Source organism: Lepidochelys kempii, chromosome 8, assembly GCF_965140265.1.
Source record: "Lepidochelys kempii isolate rLepKem1 chromosome 8, rLepKem1.hap2, whole genome shotgun sequence".
NCBI lineage: Eukaryota > Metazoa > Chordata > Testudines > Cheloniidae > Lepidochelys > Lepidochelys kempii.
In genome coordinates, this window is record NC_133263.1 from 69,560,142 (window position 1) to 69,584,379 (window position 24,238).

At 40.5% G+C, this 24,238-nt stretch overlaps 1 long non-coding RNA gene across 2 annotated transcripts in view; it reads left to right on the top strand.

Annotated features, from left to right (window-relative positions):
• Nucleotides 1-24,238, top strand: part of LOC140916023 (uncharacterized) — a 109,276-nt gene that overhangs the window by 37,165 nt on the left and 47,873 nt on the right. The window contains exons 2-4 of one of the 2 annotated variants that reach the window (XR_012160366.1): nucleotides 2,305-2,419; nucleotides 19,022-19,164; nucleotides 20,621-22,646. This is a non-coding gene — a long non-coding RNA (uncharacterized lncRNA). Of the gene's footprint in view, nucleotides 1-2,304; nucleotides 2,420-19,021; nucleotides 19,165-20,620; nucleotides 22,647-24,238 lie in introns of those variants that run through there. The other variant, XR_012160367.1, reaches the window with a different exon arrangement.

Here is a 24,238-nt window from a genome sequence, read left to right on the forward strand (position 1 = left end):
CTAGCTAGCAGGTTGGCTGAAGGGTTTTGGAAGTGTCCAGCAAGTTTATTCCCAGAGGATCTGATCCAAAGCATACTAAAGCCATTGGGAAAACTCTATAGACTTCAGTGGGTTTTGAATGAGACCCTGAGAGCCCAATCATAAAGTCTCTCTCATCCTACACAATTCCAGTCAAACTCTACAGCCTTGCCTTCTTTTCTCTATCTCCTTTCCTCTACTTATTCTACTCCCCCAGGTGCTGGAGGGAAAGGGGAGAGGGACACTCTGAAATTTCCCCCGGTCATGCATTTCATGGATCCCAAAAAGCCAGTTCAGCAAAACATCCCTTTCAGATTGAGACAGACATAAATTAACAAATCACCTTACCCCAACCCCTGCTAAAACTTATATAAGTGATCATATGGTAATAACATTAGAAACTGTAAATACTCCCTACTGTGTTGATGATGATGAATTGAATGAGATGTTGACTAATTAACATATGCAAATTTCAAATGAGAAGAGCTACAAGTAGCTGCTGTTTTATCTCCATGTTAATGATCATATTTCAGGATGCTTTTTAACTAATATTACCTAATCCTGGCAGTGACTACATGTTTCTGAAAGATTTTTGATACTGGGTTATATTTGGGTTATTAATGTGACCCTAACCTAGAAAAGACTAAGAGAATAGAGGGGTTCAAATTTAACAGCATCTGTTACTGAAGAGAGAAAAAGGACTCCAACAGAAATTGTACCTCATTCTGTTTTAGTATGATTCATCACCAGGTGGTGGCCAAGCAGACTGGCTATAATTTTACCTTTTGGAAATCTTAATAAAATCTTTGAAGCAGAGAAAGTGGGACTTGCATTAGTGAAAGATTATTCCATGCTGCTTAATAAGTAACCATTTTTCTCTAATGTGTTTTGCCCACCAATCCTATTATTATAGATTACAACCAGGGAAGGCAGAGCATCTTTCATTCTTGAAAGTTTCATGCAGTGCTGTTGTAGCTGTATTGGTCACAGAATATTAGATAGGCGCGGGTGATGTAGTATCTTTTATTGGACCAACTTCTGTTGGTGAGAGAGACACACTTCCTAGAGAAGTCTCTCACCAACAGAAGTTGGTCCGATAAAAGATAATTGTCTCACCCACCTTGTCATTCTTGGAAGTTTACTTTCTTGGATTTAAGTATCTACACTGCTTCTAGGTGCCAGCTGAGGAAAGCACTTAAGTAGGTGTTAAAATCCATTTAAGTTTAGGACAGCACTTAAGCGTGTTTAACTTTAAGCATATGTTTTAGTCCCATTGATTTCAACAGTAATAGCATTTCTTCCAGAAGTTATTTATTAATGACCTTGGTGAAGGTCAAGATAAGTTGCATTTGTGGGTTTTGTACTTTCTTTATCACAAACCAAGTGGGGAATGGCAGCGACAATTAAACAGTCATATTTTAACTACCTTTTCATGTTTCATTAATCTATGCAGTCATGTGTAGATTATGAGAATGCTTTCATTAATCTACACATCAAGGGATCAAAATACAAGATTGGAAAGCTGCAAATCTGACCTGGAAGGAGAGTTTTGCTTCAACTAAAATAGAAAATTCTGGAGTGAAATTTGCAAAACCTCCTGTGTGATTTAGGGGCTTAGGGTAAATTTTTCAAAAGCACCCATTTGACTTAGGTGCTTTAACCACTAAAACCTAATTTTCCATTGCTTTCCACCTTGTGTGGCCATTACAACTGTACAAAGTAAATGTAGAATGATAAATAAATCTGAGAAATACACGTAACACCTATGCTTCATGGAGGTGTCGATGAAAATGCAAGGTAGTAGAGAACATGGTCCATTGATTGGAACTGCTGAATATAGCAGAACTATAGACAATGCCAGAAAAGAGTAAAAGAAAACAGAAGATATAGAAGGTTGCATCCTAGTTGCCCTGTGGGAAGGAAACCTTCAGCTCAATATGAAACATTTCCTTTTTCCTGGTGTGTTACTGTGAGTCATGGTACTGTCTCTGGGCAAGTGATCCCTTTAAAGTCTCTATCCCTATCAGCCTCTCAAGTCAGTCAAGGAAACAAACCACTGCTGGGATGCCAGGTAGGCACTGTAGATATTATTGTAGCATACAGGAATTGGGTGGGTATCCCATTTAAGCAGTTGGGACCCCTCAAGTGTTGAAGCTATCAGAAACTGCCAAAGCTTCAGAGGACATAGATAGCTAAGCTCTGTATGTTTGCACATAGTTAATAAACACAGTTATTTTGAATGCAACTGTGCCTGTGTAGTTTACCCATCTTCTTAATGTTATACAGAAAGCAAAGACAACAGCTGCAATGAAGCTGGGGTCCTAACATACAGTGAACTATACAGCAACTGCAGAAGACAAAGGAAAGCAAAACTAAAAATGCACCTGCAGCCATTGGGACTGTGAGTAACCTGCTCATATAGAAAGAAAGAGTTAAAAATGTCTGTCTGTAAAAAATGGACTTTCTGAGAGCTCAGTAGAGGATGGGGCCATCTATATTGAGAGACTGTAATAGTGTGTAATAGCTAATGAGATCAGTGATAAGGAAAAGGTGGCGGTTTTACTGGGTGTAATGAGAGCTAAATTTACAACTTGCTTCACAACCTACCAGCTTCTGCTAAACCAGAAGACAAAATATTTTCTGAGATTGTGGAAATTCTAAAATCATCATTCCCAAAACTATCAGTGATTGCACAACATTCCACTTTTACAGACGGAATGGAAAAGAAAAATTGAAACAATTCCTTTACATGTAACATGATTAAATAAACGAATGGGGCATAATCAGTTTGGAAGAGACTTAAAAGGTCATTTAATGTATATTATGCAAAACGAAGTTACCCACAGCCAGCTAATCAATTGAAGTACATTTGACCGTAAATATGAACTAGAAAATGCTGCTTCAATAGGGAGCAGCTGCTAACCAAAGATGTCAGAGGGTAGCAATGAAAACAGTGCATCAAATAAATTGGGGGTGAAGCAGAAAGTACAACATGCATAACACTCAAAGAGTGTGTGCTTTCATTGTGGGAAATAGTTTCATAACACAAATTATTGTTGGCAAATGAGTGCTCTACTGAGAGCCAGTTGCCCACTAGTCATCACAATCACTGAAACATATGGTTTCAGAGTAGCAGCTGTGTTAGTCTGTATTCGCAAAAAGAAAAGGTGTACCTGTGGCACCTTAGAGACTAACCAATTTATTTGAGCATAAGGTGCCACAAGTACTCCTTTTCTTTTTACTGAAATATATGTACAAATAATATTTAAGGAGTTGTGTGTCTGTACTGAAAATTCTGTTCTTACGGCAGGCAGGCAAAGATGAAGTCTTAACCTAAATATATTTAAAAGTTACTGAGGCTTTTGTCAATATGATACAGCAGGTGACATGGTGTCTGACAGGTTCCTTTCAAGCTGAAGGTAACAGATGCTTCTTTCTCTCTGGTCCTGAGTGTACTGGGTATTGTATGTCTCCCAGAGGATGCCTGTTTACATACTGACCCAAATGCTAATCAAGAGATTGTAAAATCTTCAAGAGAGGAAACTCACAGGAAGAAAAACAGCAGGAGGGGATCCTGTTTATGACTAAAGACAATGTTGAGAAAGCAACATTAACAATTTTTATGTATTGCACCCCCTGATATCATTCCCTAGTGCCTAATTCCCATGGAGAGCAAGTTAGTGGAGCAAAGTCACAAACTCAGCCCTAAGAATGGGAAAGGGAGTAGGTGATCTTGCCAGTGCTCTGCCTACTATACTTCCCTCTCATGGTGTGGGGCAGCTTCAGCTGTTCCAAATCCAGCAGGTCACAGACCTCATGAGAGCTCTGTGCCACAGAAGGTGCTGTTCTGTCACCTCATACAGAGAAATATATAGTTTAGCTTGGCTGGGGTATTGAGCTGAGCAGCATTAGTGCAGCAATAGGATCCATTACTAGAAAGTACTAGCACTGCTCAGGAAGACCAATGCTATCAAGTTTCTTCCTAATGCAGGGGAGGAAGAGGCACCATATATACTTTCAAAGTGACTAATTTGTATTGTTTTTAAAATGGAATGAAAAGCTCAACATCTTGGGTGTGTTTGAAAGACAGACGTTTGCCTGTGAATTACTTTGTTTTCTCATAGTAGTTTACCAACAAATTCTTCATGCAGCTATAACTCCTCCTCTTCTCTTTGTTTGCTACATTTATGAAGTAATGTTTTCTACAGCTAACTGAAATAAACATCTGCTTACTGACATCAAGGCTATTTCATTCAACTGTCTGGAGTTTCAGAAGATGAGAACATGCTGCACTTTCCATAATTTCTATAAAAATATGATGCCCATGATTGTCACCTGCTGTATTCTATGTAGAGCTGTTAATAGTCAGGCATAAACAACACGTTTTAAATCATTTCATTTTGATTTTCTTGCATAAGAGTAAAATAAGTGGCAAGAGCCATTATTTATTTCCCCACCCCCCACAGAGTGCAACAAATTGCAATGGATTTGCATACCCAATAATTGTCCCATTCTGGTCATAGAGAAGTAATCTAACATGGTTGCATCTATAATTCCATTGAAAGATTACAAGTAATTTCTATGGACTGCTTTATGTATGACTTTATTATTTTAACATTCTATTCAAACTAGTCCTGAGCTATTGGAGTTATCTGTATATCATTTTTTGAATAAATATGAAAAAATTGCTTCAGAAAATGAAAGGATTCTACACAGAGTAGAAGAAACTTGTGTCTTTGCTATGGGTGAGTGGATGCTGGTCCTTGTGTAAATGAGGTGAGATGACAAGGGCAAAGGGAGCTTCTCCCGCCACATGCACAGACAATCGTGGCATCAACACCTCTGGCTCCAAGTTGCTTCAAAGAGGCTTAGAGCAGGCTGATCCCATGTAGGCAGCACTAAGCCCAATGAGTACTAAGAGCTGGTGGAGACTCAGTAGGTAGGATTTTGAAAAAGCAGCTAAGTGAAAGCAAGTCACAACCACATTGACTTTCAATGGGACTTCTAGGTCATGCAGGCACTTTAGAAAGTTCCACTCAATCTTTCCCTGAACGCTTATACGTTGTATGGCTTCACACTACTCCCTTGTCACCAAGCTATTGCCTGGTGGGCCAGGATGACCTGACCACCTCAGAAACAATAGGGCTGAGGAGAAAAAGGTAGCCAGAGAGAGCATAAGTGTATGTATAAAAGGGTGTATCATCTACACTCAAAGTGTTTAGTCCCATTTCCCCCATAAGTTCTCTTACCTCTTAGGCAAGGCCCAGGTTTGCTATGGAGGCTGGCCCACACTCCCAAAACATAGTATCCTTTTCCTAAGGTGATTACCTCACCTCCTGCCTCTTTCAGGAGGTGTTTTTACTTGGCTACTCCTTCAGTCTTCCTATGTGTTATCTCCTCTTCCACCAGGATGGGCTGGCCCTGGCTTATATTAACCCAGACCTCTCCCATTCTCAGCAGACTCTGAGAGAATTGGTTAATTGAAATTGGATGTTTGGAAGTTTTTCTTTTTTATTCCCCTCCTCCATGTGACAGTTAACTCTGTCACCCCTATCTAGGCTGGACCTAAGTCTCAGAGTCAAGCCCTAAATAATTTATTAAATAATACAAACTATTTATTTTTGTGGAATAAAACTATTTTCGTGCCCATATTCCTTTATATAGATTAACTGGGCTAGATTCTGTCATGGTGTTTCACCCCATCATGCACTAGTAACTATGAATGAGGTCACATTTTCTCCATCAGCCCTACCTCCCCCAAAGCCTTGCAGAAAGGTCAGTCTTCAGCTTTCTATAACAGATGCCACAAGAGCAGAACCTTGGAGTCAAGTGAAATGTGTGTTCTCCTTGCTGTTGCATGGATTTTAATATGGAGTCAGTTTTTAAATTATTTTTATATAGAAAGCAAATTTGATGTAAGGAAATTTTCTTCTTATTTTTATTTTCTTTGATAAGCTGGTACAATGATGGTGGATAAGCCATTGGGTCAATGGGGCCCATGCCCAGAGGCCCAAGCCAAATGGGGGGCCCTGGAAAAATGGGCACTACTGTGTCCCAACCTCGTTCCATCCTGCGTTCCTGCCAGGGAGTGGGCTGTGGTGCAGAGTCTTGCCTCGCTCCACTCCACCCGCCGAGCACTCCTACCAGAGAGCGGGGTTGAGGTGCGGGGGCTTTCCCCACTCCACCCGCCAGGTGCTCCTGCCAGGGAGCAGAGAAGCCTGCAGGAGTGCCGGGCGGGCATGGCAAGCCCCCGTGCCCCGACCCCATTTCCCCAGCAGGAGTGCTGGGGGGGGGGGGGAGTAGGGACTGCAGGTGGAAGGGGTGGGGAGGGGTCCCCACTTGCTCTGGCCCAGGACCCCACAATCTGCCTCTGTGTTTAGCCTGTAAGAATTTAAAGGCAAACAAAGGAAAAAGATACTTAAGTTTCACTGACTGCTTTGGGGAGGTAAGAGAATACATTACAGTGGCAAAGATGAAGTCTTGACCTAATATATTTAAAAATTACTGAGGCTTTTGTCAATCTGACACAGGCAATCTAAAAAATATCCATGGTTTAGAGAAGCAGAGTTAATCCAGCTTTGAGGTTTATTAGTTTTTAAAAAATACTGTAGCATCCATGCTTTCAATTTTTGGCCTTTTGATTTTGTCCAAGAGTACTATGCATGGAGAGTCTAATTTTAAATTAAATTTCCAATCCCAATCTGTAGTAAGCACCTGCAAATGCAATTCCATTGTCCAGCCAGACTTACTACTAAGTCGTTTGTCATGTGAGAAAACCAAATCTGTGCAAGTCTCTGGCAGTCACAGGCTTTCCAGCTCAAAAGCCAATGTCCAGTTTCTGCTGAAAAGTGCACTACACAGGAAATAAATGTCCTTATATTTCTAAAATAATCTGGTTGCAGGGAAAAATTTTGAATGAAATATAACTCAAAGAGGACCTAAGAAGTTATTTGGTTATCAAATATTAGTAAAAGAAAAAATATGCTAATTGATCATTTTAAAAAAATATATATTCTGATGTTTACAGATTACCATGATTGGGTCTATCAATTAAAGCCAAATATACTGTTTTGATTCTGCTTCTCTGAGTTATTAATGTTTAATTATTAAATGTTAATGGCATAGTCAGAGATCGCACATCAATATCTTATTTATCAGTCATAGCATGCCATCTATTTTTTAAGCAGAACACTCCTCTGATTTCAAATTGGGGCACCCCCAATAATTTTTCATATGGTATGCACAACTGAACCACTCTCATTTTAGGGGTTGCAACGCCACCCTCTGGCAGGAATAAGGGGGTCACTGGGCCAAATTTCAGTGAATGGTGCTGTGGCGCCATGTGCCAGGTTGCAACATAACTTCCAAATGGGGGACCCACAGCAAAATGCCCCTTCTACCCTATCCCTCCCCTTGGCAGCCCCATCCCCGCTTCCGGTATGCACCCTCTGTAATGTTTACGGCTGCAAGCCCCACTGCTTTGAAGCTAAACATGATGCCACAAGGTGAACACAGATGTCAAAGATACTTAAAATCCTGGCACTATTTCTGAAATAACCTAAGTATTGGAATTCTCGTATGTTGTATATTTCCCTCTACTTTTAATCAAAATTGAAGTGGTACCTATGTTCGTAAACAGTCCTAGAGTTTGCAATTTTAGGACCGAGTAATTTATTTTCTACAATCTGCAGACACTGCTGCATGAATAGGAAAACTAACGAGAGTTATCATTCCTGCTGGTTGCTTTAGAAAGTAGAATAAAGCTGATTTCTCAATTAGTCTTTAAGTTCAAATTTGTATTACATCTAGTGGTTTCTTCTAATACTGGATGAGGGTGTTTTGGTTTTGTTTTGTTTTTATAAAGGGTAGTTCTAGAATACAGATAAATGCAGAAACTTGTCCAAAAAGTGTTTTTAACATGATAGCTAGTTTCAGTCTCCTGTCTTCCCCTCTACCCGCAACGCAAACAATTAGTACTAATAATGCTACTGTCAATAGAAAAAGGTAAGATATGCTACAGACTACAAATCTGTTAGTCCCTTTGAATAAAATTGTATAGACCATTTATGCTTAAGAAACATTTTTAAAAATCTAGTCATTTGCTTACTGAAGAGAATGCTGAATCCTAACATTTACAGAACACCTATATATCTGTCTATCATACTTATATAGCTCTCATTATAATTGCATGACTGACCCACAATCTTTTATGTATTTATCCTTACAAGATCCCTGTGAGGCAGGGAAGTATTACCAAACCCATTTTACAGATGGCGACTTGAGGCGCAGAGAGACTAAGTCAAAGGTGGGCAAACTTTTTGGCCCGAGGGCCATATCGGGGTTGCACAACTGTATGGAGGGCTGGATAGGGAAGGCTGTGCCTCCCCAAACAGCTTGACCCCCGCCCCCTGTCTACCCCCTCCCACTTCCCGCCCCCTCAGAACCCCCAACCCATCCAACCCCCCTGCTTCTTGACCCCTGACTGTCCCCTCTGGGATCCCCCGCCCCTAACTGCCCCCTGGGACCCCACCCCCTATCCAACCTGCCCCACTCCCCGCTCCCTGACAGCCTGTCCCTGGGACTCCCACGCCTATCCATCCTCCCCGTTCCCCATCCCCTGACTGCCCCCCCAACCCTCCACCCCATCCAACCACCCCCTGCTCCCTGTCCCCTGACTGCTCCCCAGGATCCCCTGCCCCTTATCCAACACACCACTCCCTGCCCCCTTACCAGCCACTGGAGCCAGCCACGCCACCACGCTGCCTGGCAGGAGTGGCAGGCCAGAGCGCTGGCGGAACCGTGAACTGAGGCTGCGGGGGAGGAGGTCACAGCAGGGAAGGGGCCGGAGGCTAGCCTCTCGGGCAGGGAGCTCAGGGGCTGGGAAGAATGGTCCCGCAGGCCAGATGTGGCCCACAGGCCGTAAATTTGCCCACCTCTGGACTAAGTGATTTTTCCAAGGTCACACAGGAAGTTTGGGGCAAAGCTGGGAACTGAACACAGGCTAGTGCCCTAACCAGTGTTCCCTCCTTCGTCTCATAAAAAGATTCAACTAAGCACCCAGAATATTTCAGAAATCCTTATAAGTTTTATTGGAATCCACAAACTAACCCTGTACTTCCAGCCCCTTTGCCTAGGCAAAATCAGCTGAAGTATTTTATACATTAATGGAGGGGTGGGGGTGGGAAAGAGAGAATTACAACGCAAAAGGAAGTGAGAAACTACCTCTTAGTTTTGCCCTTATTCTGCCTAGATAGTGAGCTGCTTTTACTGAGAAATTATGATGGTTTCAAAATAGCTTATTTATTTAAAAAAGGGGTTAGCATTGTATTCCCTGCTGTTGCAGCAACCAGCCTAATTACACAACCGATAAGGGAATGCACCTTCTTTATTCAAAGGCACTGAGAGTTGATATGAAAGCACTTTGCTACAACACTTGCTTGTCAATGAGTGGCCAAAGTTAATGTGGCTATAATAAAAACAAATTGGTCTGTAAAATTGGTCTGCAGGTATTTCCTCCTTCAAGACATATTGTTGATGGAAATGTGCAGTGAGTTCCTAGCAAAGACACATCTCTCCTAATAAACATGGTACAGCACTACGGCTATGACTTACCTCCATGTTTTAACCTCATAGTTCGTACTGCAAAAGTACAAATACATGGAATTATGATAAATAAACAGGACTATCTTCTTGTCATGTACTCTCTCAACTATGCACATCACCAATATCTTACTGGAAAACCTCTGCAATGCAAAATATGTTAAATTGGCATGCAAAGTCTGCTGCCAATTTATCCACTTTCTGTGAAGGATAAAAAAAAGTTTTGTATACGGTACTGCAGGCCAGAAAAATATCAGTTGAAACAGCAGATTTCAAGTAATTAAATCTCAGTTTATGCTCTACTCCAGAGATTCATGAAATAGCAAAATGGTATGCATGAGTATGTAGGCAAGGTAAGAACGACAGATTTGTAGTGCCTTCCTCTCATTGGAAACCGGTCCACCACAGTAATAGTGACATTAAAGTGGCTCTAAACCATTACTTTGGACTCCAAAATAACTGAAATGACAGAATAATATTTATTATGGTGATATTATCTGATACATATTTTGCCAGAAGCTGGGAATGGGCCACAGGGGATGGATCACTTGATGATTACCTGTTCTGTCAATTCCCTCTGGGGCACCTGGCATTGGCCACTATTGGAAGACAGGATGCTGGGCTAGATGGACTTTTGGTCTGACCCAGTATGGCAATTCTTATGTTCTTATGTTACATGTTTCAAAGAGAAAATTAATGTCATAATTCCCACTGATATCAGACATTTGTCACTGAAAACAATTTCATGGAAACTAGTTAATATTGATCATATCACTTTCCTGTACAACCAAATGATTCCTAACCATTCCTAAAAATGGGGCATTAATATTCTGATCCAAAAATTCGTAAGTTATCTCAAACAGCCAAAGGGCAGTAGCTGCAATAATGAGAGAGTTCAAGCAACATCAGAAAGGTCTGGCTCCTCTGTTCCCATTAGTGTAAATAAGAAAAAGTGATGTAAAATTAACATGATTTGAAACCTGTAGTACCTGCAAGAATTGGAGGAGTTGCAGCAAAAATGTGGATTACTTTGGAATTGTTCATATCACATTTTCCAAGAATTACTTGGACACATTTTTAAACACTGATTTTTGAACTGAATTAAACCTTCATAAAGTACTGTGTAGGACAGGGGTTGGCAACCGGCAGCACGCGAGCTGATTTTTAGTGGCACTCTGCTGCCAGCCTGGATGGATGGAACCCAAGGCTGGCAGCGGGCTGAGCAGCTCAGTCTGCTGCCAGTTTGGGGTTCCATCTGCTGGACCCACTGCCAGTCTGGGGTTCCATCCGCCGGCTCCTGCCAGCCGGGGTTCTGGCCGCTGGCCCCTGCCAATCCGCTGCCAATCTGGGGTTCCAGCCACCGGCCCCTGGCACGCAAAACCTTAAATTACAGTAAATAAATGAAGACTTGGTACACCACTTCTCAAAGGTTGCCAAACCCTGGTGTAAGAAAAAAACCCTGAACTGCCACATCTGTCCACAATTTAATGGAATAAGGCGGTTAGTGCTCTTTATTGAGAGCTGTTTATAAGTTAATCACCTCTCAATTTAACACATTTTCAATGAACTTTTCATGTCTCCTGCTTTTTGTTCTTCCTTCTCTCACATCCCACCCCACGACATTTTCTCTCCCACACCCCTCCATTAGTTCATGCCATGTTTTTCTTTGTGTTCTCTATCTCTTCCCCTACATATAATATTTTTCTGTACTTTTATTTTTCTAACTTATTCTATCAGTTACCTTTTCTCTCTCTCTCCCATTTGCTCTCTGAGGTCCACATAACCCCAAATCAACATTTCCATCTCAACTCCACCACACAGAGGACTGTCTGATAAATTCACAACAGTTTCCAAAACTCTGTCTGGGTTCTGAAAGGGGGAAGGAGCATTCTACTATTTTTTGTAGTGCATTCCCACTCTACAGCGTCTTCACTGCTGCAAGGAGGGTGTTGGGGTTTTCCTCTGCTCTGCCCTTCGTTCAGCCTCCTACCTGCTGTGATCTGGGTCCGTGTGTGTGTGTCTGCGTTTCTGCACCTCCCAGCAAGAAGAAAAATGCCTCTGCTAGTCTAATGCCAGTTCCTATGTTAGAGCTCTCCTCTCCATTGCCTCTGCTCCTGCTCAGAACTCCCCATCCCACACCAAGCAGTAACAGAAATGACCTGCTGGCCCTCAAAGTTCGGAACAGCATCAGTTAAAACTGAGAAGACTTGAGTCAATATACCTCTAGTACAGAGTGATGAAAATTCTGAGTAACAGCAGAGGCACCTGCTGACTTGGGAAGGTGACATTGCATCTGCTCATGTGCAACTGAGAAGTTTTCTTCACACCATGAAGGGTTGCAATTTAGCTTTTTTTAAAAAACATGAAAATTCAAATTCTGCAGAAGTTGATGGCACTTGCCTGGAAAGATTCCTGCTCACCACCGCAAAGCAGATTATAAGGTCTCATTAGCCGTCTCATTGTCTTTTAATAATCTATCATTATTGCGAATACCAGGTTAGCTCCCCTTAAGAACGAAATTGGGAGCATTAGTATTAGCGACATGCTAGGTCTGTGGGAGCCTTTTCTATACCAGAGCTCCTGCTGATCCTTTCAGAACTCCACCACTGATAGCAATAGTGGGAAATTTAAGGGGAAAAGGCTAGCCACTCAGACAACAGAGATCAGATGCAAAAAAATATTGAGAGGCTCCCAAGTGGAAGTGTTCTGAGTATGAATCCCAATCTAGACTTTCACAACGTTTGGGCATGTTAAGATCCAGAATTTTGGCTTGGGACCATCTGTATAAAATGTGTAGCCAAGAAGATCAGACATTCCTTTTCCACCATTATTGCCAAAAAATAAATGTTGGTTTTACAGAGTAAGGATGAATTTTTGTATTCAGTTGAAGTGTTTTGGAACATGAAGTACTTATTTGGTATATCCTACATGGATTTTTTGCATGACATGACAGTGACTTAGTAACTTTATAATAAACTCTAACAGATCTGAGCTTTAGATATGCCTGAACTTTTATTTTTCATTTCCTGCTTGCATTTGAATGGACATAATTTATTTTAAGCAGTTGAGGTTTCAATGAAAAATTCAGCAGGGTGAAAATTTTCTTATAGTGGTGATGTCTTCGTGTCATTTTCTTTGCACTTATTCATGAAAAAATAAGGATTTTCTTTTTAAAAAAATATCAGTATCTTATTCAATGTTTTCTATACAGGGTGTACATTTTCACTAAATCTTGCACTTTAAACTACAAATTTTTGCAATACATTAAACGGACTTTATCTAAGTAACAATTGTGTTTGGTGTCATCAGTGGAAACACTGAATAACCAAAGATACTTGAACTTTGTAATGAATCTTCAATTACTTTTAATACCTTTGTGTATTATGTTCTTTGCGTATACAGACCTGGTTCAAATTTTCATATTCATGTAGTCCAGAACAGTAGACCTGGGTCTTTGAAAGGTTTTCTTTCAAGAGGCCCTGGAAGATCTGCTATAGAATAAGCAATCCAAGACCCTAGTTCTGTGAGGTAAAGCACATGTGCTTAAAGTTACTCAAGTGCTTATCTTGCTATTCTGAACCTCAGTACCCTGCTACATCTGAAAGGAAAGTCAGAAAAGTTGTTATAAAATGTATTTTTAAACCAGAAGGTATATGCATCTAAGTATTATTATAGTCAACATTGGTTCTGATGAGGGATGTTCTATAATTCCAAGACTGCCTCTGATATTTCAATCTAGATTGAGTATCTATCACTGTGGTTGTACTGTCTGAGGAACACCATCCAGAGTACATAGTCTGTGTAAGGGGACTGTTGCCCCCTTACTAACATTCAGTGGGGTGTTTTGGTTGCTATCTCCCAGTACTAAAAGGGGGAAGGGTCGATGGCGAATCAGGACCCTGAGACTGACAGCCCCCAGGAACAATGGGGAGAGGCCAATGCTCCAGGTCAGCCTGAATGACAGGACAGGCAGGCTAATCAGGGAGTCAGCAGGCCAGGGAGGTGCTGTCCTCCATGTGAGCTGGTTTTGCCTGGGTCAGACAGAGTAGGGCCGAGCTAAGGAGAAAGCAGGGGCCCAAGCTGAGCTGGGGAGCAGAGCTGTGCCAGATCCAGAGGGACCAGAAAAGCAGCCCAGAGAGAGCAGACCCTGTCCTGGGAGCAGAGCTGCAGCCCCAAAGCCAGAGGCACAACCCAGAGAGAGCAGACTTGCCCTGGGAGCAGAGCTGCAGCAACCAGAGCCAGAGGGGCCAGAAAAGCAGGTCAGTGCTGGGAGCAGAGTCACAGAAGCAGCCTGCAGAGCAGACCTGTCCTGGGAGCAGAGCTGCAGCAACCAGAGGCAGAGGGGCCAAAGAAGCAGCCCAGGAGCTGGAGGCAGAGCAGCAGCAGTGCAGAGACAGAGTGGTGCAGCTGGGGCTGGAGCAGCTGGAGAGAGCGAGAGGGACCCTGGGAAGCAGGCCCAGCACAGGGAGACGCTTCAGCCAAGAGGCTCTGCAGGCCAGGCTTGGATCATAACCCCGACAGGGTGGGGGCGACACTGGGCAGAAGGGTCCTACCACCTAGAGCCTGAGAGCTCCACCACCAGAGCCAGTGTCCAACCCACAGCATCCCTGCAGCACAGCCAGGGCCTGAGAAGAAGGCCTGGGCCTTACAAGGAACAGACTGTGAACTGCCCTGACATTCCAGAGACACTACCTGTGATGTTCCCTGCCACAGAGCGGGTTGATGTGTTTCCTTTAACCTTTCCCATTTTTCCCCTATTCTTTTTAAAATTAATTGTTGATTAAATAACTTGCATTTGCTTTAAATTGTGTGTAATGGTCATTGGGTCAGAGACGTGCCCAGTGCAGAGAGAGTACCCCGGAGGGGGACACCCTAGCCCCTGTCCTAGGTGACTGCAGCAGGGTTGGGGGTCGAGGCCCCCAGGAATCCTGGGCCCAGCCTTGTTGGGGTTACAAGGACTCTGCCAGACAGGACAGTGGAAGGGGAGTCCTCAAGGGCAGGGAGGCCACTGGGTAAAAGAAGTGGGAGCGAGGACTCAGATCCTTTCGCTAGCCCACTTCACTAGGGTAGTGCAGAAGCCAGGAAAGTTTCCCACAAGAGCAGGACTATTCCCCTGCTTACATCTGCAGTGGTGATGATCATTAGCCTTAACCTTAGCCTGAACCAATTTTACCTACCTCACAGGGATGTTATGAGTGATGAATTATAATAGCAATATGGGTTGCTTGAGTATACAATATATACAGGCTCCCTCATGGGATGTGTAAAGCATTTTGGGAGTTCCTCAGATGAAAGGTGCTATGACAGTGCAAAGTAATGGCTGCATTTCAACATGGCCTTTGTCTTCTCATATTTCCTCCTGTATCTCATTTTCCCTTCATCTCTCAATTTCTGTATAACAATAATTTACAAAACCCATGAGAAGTCTGTGTATACTGCATAAGCAAATTAAAGCACTACTGTAAATACAGAGTTCACTGTGAACGGGGGCTTGCTAAAACTGAAACAAACACACACTGGGGCCTTCAAACAAAGTAACTGGAAAGCATAAAGTATTTAAAACCCAGTTACTTACAGATTAATTGCCAATGGCTATAAATTACACATAAGGAAAAAGGATAAAATGAGGCTCTACAAAATCATTTGAATTGTTTATAGCTTGTATGAAAGAGATTTCCTATAAACCAAATTGAAAGTGACAAAAGCATGAATATGTAACTGGAGTCAGATTTAACCATTTGATATCAACAGATTATGTTTCACTTACTTTAGAAAACCTAGGAGCACTGATGCCTAATGGAAAAGGTCTAAAGTGGGGGTGGGGGGGAGGGGTGGGGAAGTGTAGATTGTTGACAAAACTAAAGAAGGCAAAACGGAAATATCCCATAATTGATCCACGTGGGAGGAAAGTAAAAAATGCAGCATGTGCAGATATGTATTCAGGGATGCTAGTGAAATGATTAAAAGCCACAGGAAGTAAATCACAGAATAAAAATATGGTAGGGAACATCTGGTAAATCTAAGATATCATCCATGTCTCAATTTTGTCTCCCAGCAGTTATCTATGGAGCAAAGGGCTGGCTGCCTACAAAGATAAGTGAACAGAAGCTATCAAATGCTCAAAGAAACATGAATGCTCAATGTCCAGTATTTCAAGGGGATACAAGACAAAAGGATTTATTTAATCAAAATGAATCACAGATGTTGAGATTATAAGAACTAATTGACATTGGGTAAAATATCAGACTAGAAAACCAGACTCTTAATAGATATTGATGACTGCTATTCAGTGAATAGGCTTTATGAAGAGGGGCTGGAAGAGAAGAATATGAAAATGCTAAACAGAGGGAGGATGTTAAGGACATTATTGCTCATATCAGTGTGAAATAGATTATGAATATTGTGCAAGACAATGAGAAGCAAGAAATTCCAAAGGCATTTCTCCAGTGTTAAGCAGGCTATCATTGCTAAATATATTTTTTAAATGAAAAGCTCAATTCTCCCTGGCAGCTAAGGTCTCAGTTACAGCTCTCTGATTCAGCACCAGCCCAACTTCAATATTAATTAGAGCAGTTGAAGAGTCCCTAAGGGACCTTTATGCCAGAAGAGAATTAGTATACTAGCCTATCCCTACCTTGCTGCATCCCGGAGCTGTACCAGAGAAGCTGGACTGAACTTTTCCAAAAACTTTCACCTCTTTTTTTTTTTTTAATAAATCATGCAACACACGTTTTCTTAATTCTTTTTATCCGATTCCTGTTCGATGGCTCCATCCTCTGAAATTATTGAGACCATGAAAGGGAAGCTGCTATAAGTTCTCAAAGCTTCTTTTGACAATAAAACACAGAACATGTATTTATAAACAACCCCTTAGCTGAAGCAGTAATTCCCCAAGATATATAATTTCACCATATAATTCTTACACACAAAAAAATCCCTATGGTGACAAGGCATGATGAAAAGGAGAAAATATAGCTAGGGTTATCAGATGTTGGCTCCATTTGTCTAAGGTACTATGGCTCAGAATAGCCTGTATTTTGAGGATGGCTATCTGATTCTGATCGACTGTTTCTGAGCTTCAAATGTACACTGAAGTTAAAGAGATATTGATTGCACAAAAGAAAAGAGCCTCTCCTAATAGTGTTATCCACATTTTTGGAGGGTAAATATGCAACGTTCCATAAGTCTAGTCAAAGAATTTAAAACCCTGGCCAATTATTTTCCTGCATTATTTTTATTTCATTTTAGTATTTGTGGTTTTTTACCCTCTCCACAGTTATTCATTACATGGTGCAATCTAGCATGTCTAAGAATCAAACTTCAAACAAGGCAGCTCAACTGAACTTTAAGAGAAAAGAGAAGTGGTTTCCGTGGCAATGGTAACCATGTGAAACAGATACTAGATCATTGCTCAGGCTCTCCTTTAGCATTGAACAAACATTACTGAGACCTGATTCAGTGATGCCTTAATTATCATCTAAGCAGTCATTTTTATATATGCCTTTTTATTCTTTACAAAAAAAAATCTTTTCACTTTTGACTTGCTAATATGTGATTATACTTAGCCTGAAAGCATACTACACCTGCTGCAAACATAACAATTTAACCATTCATTTCTTTGCTTCTTTGAATGAACAACCCCTCAAAAACATGTGACCATTCAAACAAGCACATTAAAAACCCTGAGGAAACAATAGTGCCCATCCACTAGAAGCCGTGCAAAGCATTTCAACTTGAACATAAAATGCAGTCACTTAAAACAAACTTGGTTGAAGTTTCTTCTGGAACAAGCAAGAATTTGACTGAATTTGGTCAAAGCTGGATGTGAATGTTTTTGCTGGATATTTGTAAACATTTTAAGGGGGCCTCTTGACTAGTGCATTTCAGAGTCAAAGCTGGGAAAGATCATATTGTATTTTCCAATACAGCAACTGTCTTTGATTGACCAAGGCAAACTTGTGCAAATATGCATGAACTTCAACCTTGCCTGTGGGTTCACAATACGTTTAACAATGGGAAAACCAGGATCATTAGGAGACAAACATTTCCAATTTCAGGTCCTGTGAACCCATGTATGCAACTTCTGAGCACAAGAAGATATTTTCAAACATTTATTAAACCAAAGTTGGAAGGGTTTGAACTCCAGGTGTACTTTTAAACACTATACTCAGGCAATTTAAATATTTTTCTTTGCTTATTTTCATACAGCCAACCTCCTGGAATCCAAAATTTACATTTATTTAGTGCCCAAATCTTATTCAGAAGCAGCACATGAAAACGATTTATTACATTGGTTTGGAATTAAATTTAACGTATTCAAAGAAGACCTCCAATTTTCTATGTGGCAGATTGTTCTATAATTAACCAAAGCTTGTGTTAGTTGATAATATCAAATTAATATACAGTGATCATACCACGTACTAATAAAAATACAGCACAGTTCATAATGTCCTAAATACATCCATGTTAACATTTAATATTTATGAAGTAAGTCATATATATGCAGCAAATATTCATTACACAAGAGATATATAACTTATCCCCAAAAAGCTTACAATCCAATTCAGAAAGACAAATATAATCTAATTCAGATAAAACAGGATAGCAATTCTACCACAGTAAGATGAGGGGACAAGGTCAGCATAAAAATCAGTTTCGGAAGGCTACGGGAAAGAAGTGGGCTAGTGTAATATTCTGTGGAACTCAGTGGATATACTGACCAATTCCCAATGGATCAGTGGTCATTGACAGAGTTGTGTATAACAAATATAACTAAATAGAAGTGGAGTATTTATATTGTATATACTCATCTCTACATTTGTGTCTATCTAATGCTTTATAGTCAAATTTTCTGAGTGAAATCCTGGCCCATTAAAGTCACTGGGCGTTTTACCACTGAATTTTGTGGAGCCAGGATTTCACTCTCCCTATGTGGAAAGTTAATACAAAATAATATTTAAACTAAAACCTAAATAATAGATTCAGATCTATTCTCTTGTCATATGACATAACCAGAAACATTGCCACAAACATAAAGCATGCACAGGAGGAACAGTGTAAGATGTGATTGGAAGGGGTGAACTGATAGTTCTGTATTCACAGTTACATTCTAAGGTGCATATACAGTACAGAATACTATGCACTATACTTGTTTTTATCACTGGCTTTCGAAACATTTAAAGCAGGCATATCTATTAAGATGCTAAAAAGAGTACCATTAACAAAGGGCAGTGAGAGGCAATAGTACAACAAAGCTACTGAAATTTGTTTACTATAAGTTAAAGTGGTGAATCATCTAGTAGTATCAGATGGAAGCACCTAGCACCAGAGATGATCAGTTTCAACTCGGAGAGTATTGGCTTGTACAGATCTCAGAGTTCAAAGGATTTTGCTTTCCCAATAGGTGTTGCCATCTGAGATTTGATACCTCCAAGTGGGAAAGCTAACACATCACTGCTACCTATAAATATGTCCTGGCTGATTATTGTGGATTATTGTTCCACTAGAAGTAGAAGTATCACAACAGCTCCATTGCAAGAAAAAATGGTAAGTGAAAAATTTACTCACAGAATCCTCAAAAGTTATATTTCTAGCAGTGACATCAATTGATCAGCTAGTTTTGTATTGTACAAGCACTTTGATAAAAATGACATTTTGTCACCACATTACTCTATGAATGGCATTAAAATATGGATGTCCTAGAATGGAGAACAACAACATAGCTACTTTGAATATGAGGTCATATAGCTGGGTCAGTTATTGGCATTTTAGTTCATTTGCAATTGATATTGCAAATGTGCTTAAAATGTGAATTCCTTCCCCTGGTCTTGTCACCCTTTATGGGAAAACTGAAGTAAAAATGGTAATCCCTAAATGAACAGTATTCATAGTATTATTTGATCATTGTTATTAGGAAGTGCATGGGTATTTTGGCACTCATTGCATCCAATCTGCCAGAGAATTTGAGAGCCTTAAGTTAATGGCTAGCTCTATAATTTCATATTCAAATTCTGTAGCATCAGATATTGCACACATCTGGCTGAATTATAAGAAAAATAGGGCCAATTGTCTTTGTAACTATTCATAACCTAAAATCAAACACCCACAAAAGCAAGAAATATTTCCTCACGTAGTAATGGGCAGATCAGTGTAGACTGTTTCCTGGAATACAAGAATCTGCACAACCACATTAATCATCAGCATAAAAGTTAAGGTGTTTTTAAGGCAGTATGCAAATGTTAAATATTTTTATTTTGCATCCACAATGCTATATAAAAAGAGTGGGAGGGGATTAGAATTTCCTTTTGTTCAGAAGAAAACAATTGCACAAGTGAAAGAGAACAGCCATCTGGTCTCCAAATACACTCTCCCAGCTCTCTTCCTACTTCCCCGGTGAAATCTTGGTCCCATGGAAGACAAGGAGAGCTTTGTCATTCACTTCAATGGAACTAAGATTTCACCCTGGTTTATTTCTTTCCTTCTTCTATTCACTGGTTCTACCTTCTAGGGCATCAGGTTCTTGCTGATAATTGTCATGTTGTGATGCAGGCGGGAGCAAGCAGCACAGAGGCTCATGTGCTCACAGAGAAGTACTTTATTAGAAACTACTGGAAAGTAACAGAGAGTCAACAATGCTTTCAGGTATACTGAATCTCACAACACTAGCTCTAAGTGCTTTCAGCAAATCTCCCCTATTTCACCTTCAGCAATATAGTCATACTGAAAGTCCAACAAGACCTAACTTTAACAGGAAGACAGGGTAGAGTAGCTGAACCTCCAAATCAGCCAAGTGAATTATTTTGTCTTGTATTACTAGAAAGTCAGCTTAATATATGTGCATCTCTCTTCTCTTTGACTTTAGGCTTGCCCTTTTTCTTCACATTGACCTTATGACATTTGGCCTCTCTCCTCTTTTTGATTTTAGGTTTTACCTTTTCCCTTTCAGCTCTAATCTGTGCCTTATTTTTTTTTTTGGGTCTTCCTTTACCTTTGCTTCCTCTAGGTGAAGGAATGATTCATAATTCCTAGTTTATTTACCAGCGTGAGCAGGCAGAGCATCCTCTTCCATCAGGTCCATCATAAGATTTGTCAGCGGAAACTCTAAAACTCTCCTGATGGCCTGGCCCAGGCACCATATGAGCCAGGGTTTTTTTGAAAAAGGAAGCTCATGGGTATTGACTTTTATTACAGCAGTCTGCAAGCTCTCCAGTGAGGTGAACTTATTTAAACCCCCAAAAGGACCAAAATATTTGGTGGGAGACTTCAATTTTCTCACCCAATGAGCTGACTTCTCAACTTTTCTCTGCTACAAATTCCATGTTCTCTGACGCTTTCAGATCCAGTTTTTGAATCGATGTGTATTTATCTGCTGATCAGGGCTGGATTACCCAATAGGCAGACTAAGCACGTGCTTAGGGTACCAGCAAAGCAGGGGGCACCAAAAAAATGAGATTTTTTTGGAAAAAATGTGATATTTGATATTTCAAAAAAAGCATCAAAGTAGTCATCATACTTATCCAAGAAAATATGTGATGAACTCATTGGTCTAATGAGTGACGAAGTTCGTTCAGCTATTGTGGATGAAATAAGTACTGCTGGGTACTTCAGTTTATCTATCGACTCTCCACCTGATCTTTCACATATTGATCAATTGAGTATTGTACTAAGATATGTGTCTCCCACAGATGGAAAACCAGTTGAACGATTTATAACATTCCTCAATTTGAAAAGCCACATGAAGAAATGACAAATCAAGTACCGCATTATCTGTGCCAAATTTGCAAAACAGATTTCTCAAAGTGCAGAGGACAATCTTATGACAACGCTGCCAGCATGTCAGGGCATTATCAAGGAATGAAGAAGAAGCTTTTAGAACAGAACAAATATGCCATTTTCATACCATGTGCCGCACACTCTCTCAATCTTGTTGGCCACAGTGCTGTTGATTGTTGTACGGTGGCAGTAAGTTTTTTCTCAACAGTCCAGTTTCTTTATAGGTTTTTCTCTGCCTCAACCGATGGGCAGTTCTTAAAACATATTTGGGCAATGATCGTGTGTTGAAATCTCTTTCTAATATTTGCTGGGAGGCACATGCAGTGGCAACAAGTGCAATTCTGGAATCCTACTCAAAGATTGTGGATGCATAAGAAAGTATAGCTGAAGACCAATCACAAAAGGAAAAACTATACAAGAAAACATTGCAAACAAGATGCAAGAACTAGAGTTTGTATTCATGTTGACCATGTGGAATGAAATTTTACAACACTTTTACCACACAAGTCAAGCTCTCCAAGAAAAAGAATTGGATTTGAAAACATGTGCAGACCTCTATCAATCATTAGCAGACCACTTACACACTTTGAGGAATGATTTCGAAAGATTTGAAGACATATCAAAAGATATCTTGCCTGATATTAACTACAAAGAAGCCCAGTCCCACAAGCAAATCAGGAAAAAAACAAGCAAATGATAGCAGTGTAACAGAAACAGCATTGAATCCTAGAGACAAATTTCGCATATCTACTTACTACACTATAATTGACACACTTGAAGCTCATATGAAGAGGAGACGTGAAGTGTACAAAGTAGTATCAAGTAGATTTTGTTTTCTAAATGGTATGGACTTCTCTGGCTAACAATATTCACAAGGTTCCCAAAGCTAGTTGACTTGAACATGAATCTCTGTGGAGAAGTACAGCAGTTCCACTGTAATATGCGCGCAAAGTTTAATGAAACAGGAAAAATGAAATTCAGTCACATTGATCTTCATGACACAATATTGAAAGACAGAATACAACGTGTATTGCCAAATGTAGAGATCGCACTACATATTTTTCTAACATTGATGATTACTAACTGCTCCGCAGAATGCTCTTTTTCTCAGCTGAAAAGAATAAAAAACCCTCAGAGAACAACAATGTGTCCGGACAGACTTGATTCACTTTCCCTATTGTGTATGGAAGCGGACATGCTTCGTTGAGTCAGTATAATGAACTTATCCAGAATTTTGCAGTCAGAAAATCTAGAAAGAAGCTATTTTAATTTCTGCATACATGTAAGTTTTGTCATTTCGAAAAATAAAATGTTATTTTACAACATAGTATTGTTTTTATTTTGAATTACATATGGGGGGCAGCATAATCTTTTCAGTGCTTAGGGCCTCTAAAGGTCTTAATCCGGCCCTGCTGCTCATCTGTTATATTTGCTGTTGAATCTGCTATTGAGCTGATTACAAGTTTCCATAAACTTCTCCTTGCGACCGTCGGGTGGCAAGATGTGGTACTTCTTTCTAAGCACTGTCTCACTCACATATTAGTAGTCCCATTAGTAGTTTCTATTGCTGTGGCCATCACCTCTTACTCTGGGTCTTTTTTACCACCTTCATCTCCTTCTGCATTGAAATCTGCATGATGCCTTTTAGCGTCCACTTCATGACATTTATAGCATTTCTGTTTTTCAAGCTAGGTACATTTTCCACGAGTACTGGGATTTCCTGCCACATCTTCAAACACTTAGTTTTCTCTTCTTTGTTACTTATTTCCACACACTTTTTGAACTGATCAGGTTTTTTTCTTTGTGTTTCTCAGTAAGCTTTTCTACTGCACCTCACTACTCTTAAATGTGCATCTTCATATCCTGCCTTCAGTATTTTATAGACGTTCCTCAAGCTTCTGTGTTCATAAAGTCACAGATTTTAAGGCCACAAGGGGCCACCAGATTATCTAGTCTGACCTGCTGTGTATCACAGACCTGCCCTCGCACACTAAACCCAACAACCAAAATTAGACCAAAGTATCAACAGCCCACAAGCTATTTAGACAATGTGCCACAAGCAGAGAATGGGAGGGACTGAGGTACACCAGTGCTAATAATTGTCATAATTATTCCTTCCACAATGGCAGGGAAATTATTAAGATATACCAGGCAATCCTGGCAAGTGACCCATACACTGCAGAGGAAGGTGTAAACCCCCACCAAATTCCCAGCCAATCTGACCAGAGGGAGATTCCTTCCCAACCCCACATGTGATGATCATTTACACCCTGAACAAAAACCAGCCAGCCAAGCACCAGAAAGAGAGAGAATGCTCAGAGCCCTGATCTACTCCATCCTCTGTCCCATTTCCAGCTGTGGTCATCCCAGATGCTTCAGAGGAAGGAGATCTGGGAAAAGAAAAAGACACTAGTGGGGCGGGATGGAAGGATCCATTCCTGATCCCTGCAGATGAATATGAGCTTTTTGGAACATAATACAAACTGGAAGTGAGTCCCGTCCGTGGCTGCTGAGTCCTGTTCCCTGTCATCACATAATTAGAACTTGTACACTTTTCAAAAATTTGACCAAAAAACAACTTTTTTAATTAAATCAATCACCAAACCTGACTTAATGTTAAAAGTGTTTTCACTTTTTCATACACATCATTCTGATGAGGAGTTAGACCTGAGGTCATGAGTATGATGTTCACCTCATGATGTATATGCGGGAATTTACTTTTAGGGTGCATGCAGCATGACACTGCTCAGAATGAGGCCCAAATGGAATAAACCAATGACTTCATCAGCAATGTGAGAACTTTTTGGAGGAATAATGGGAAATATGAACTCCACTATGCTGGTTTTGA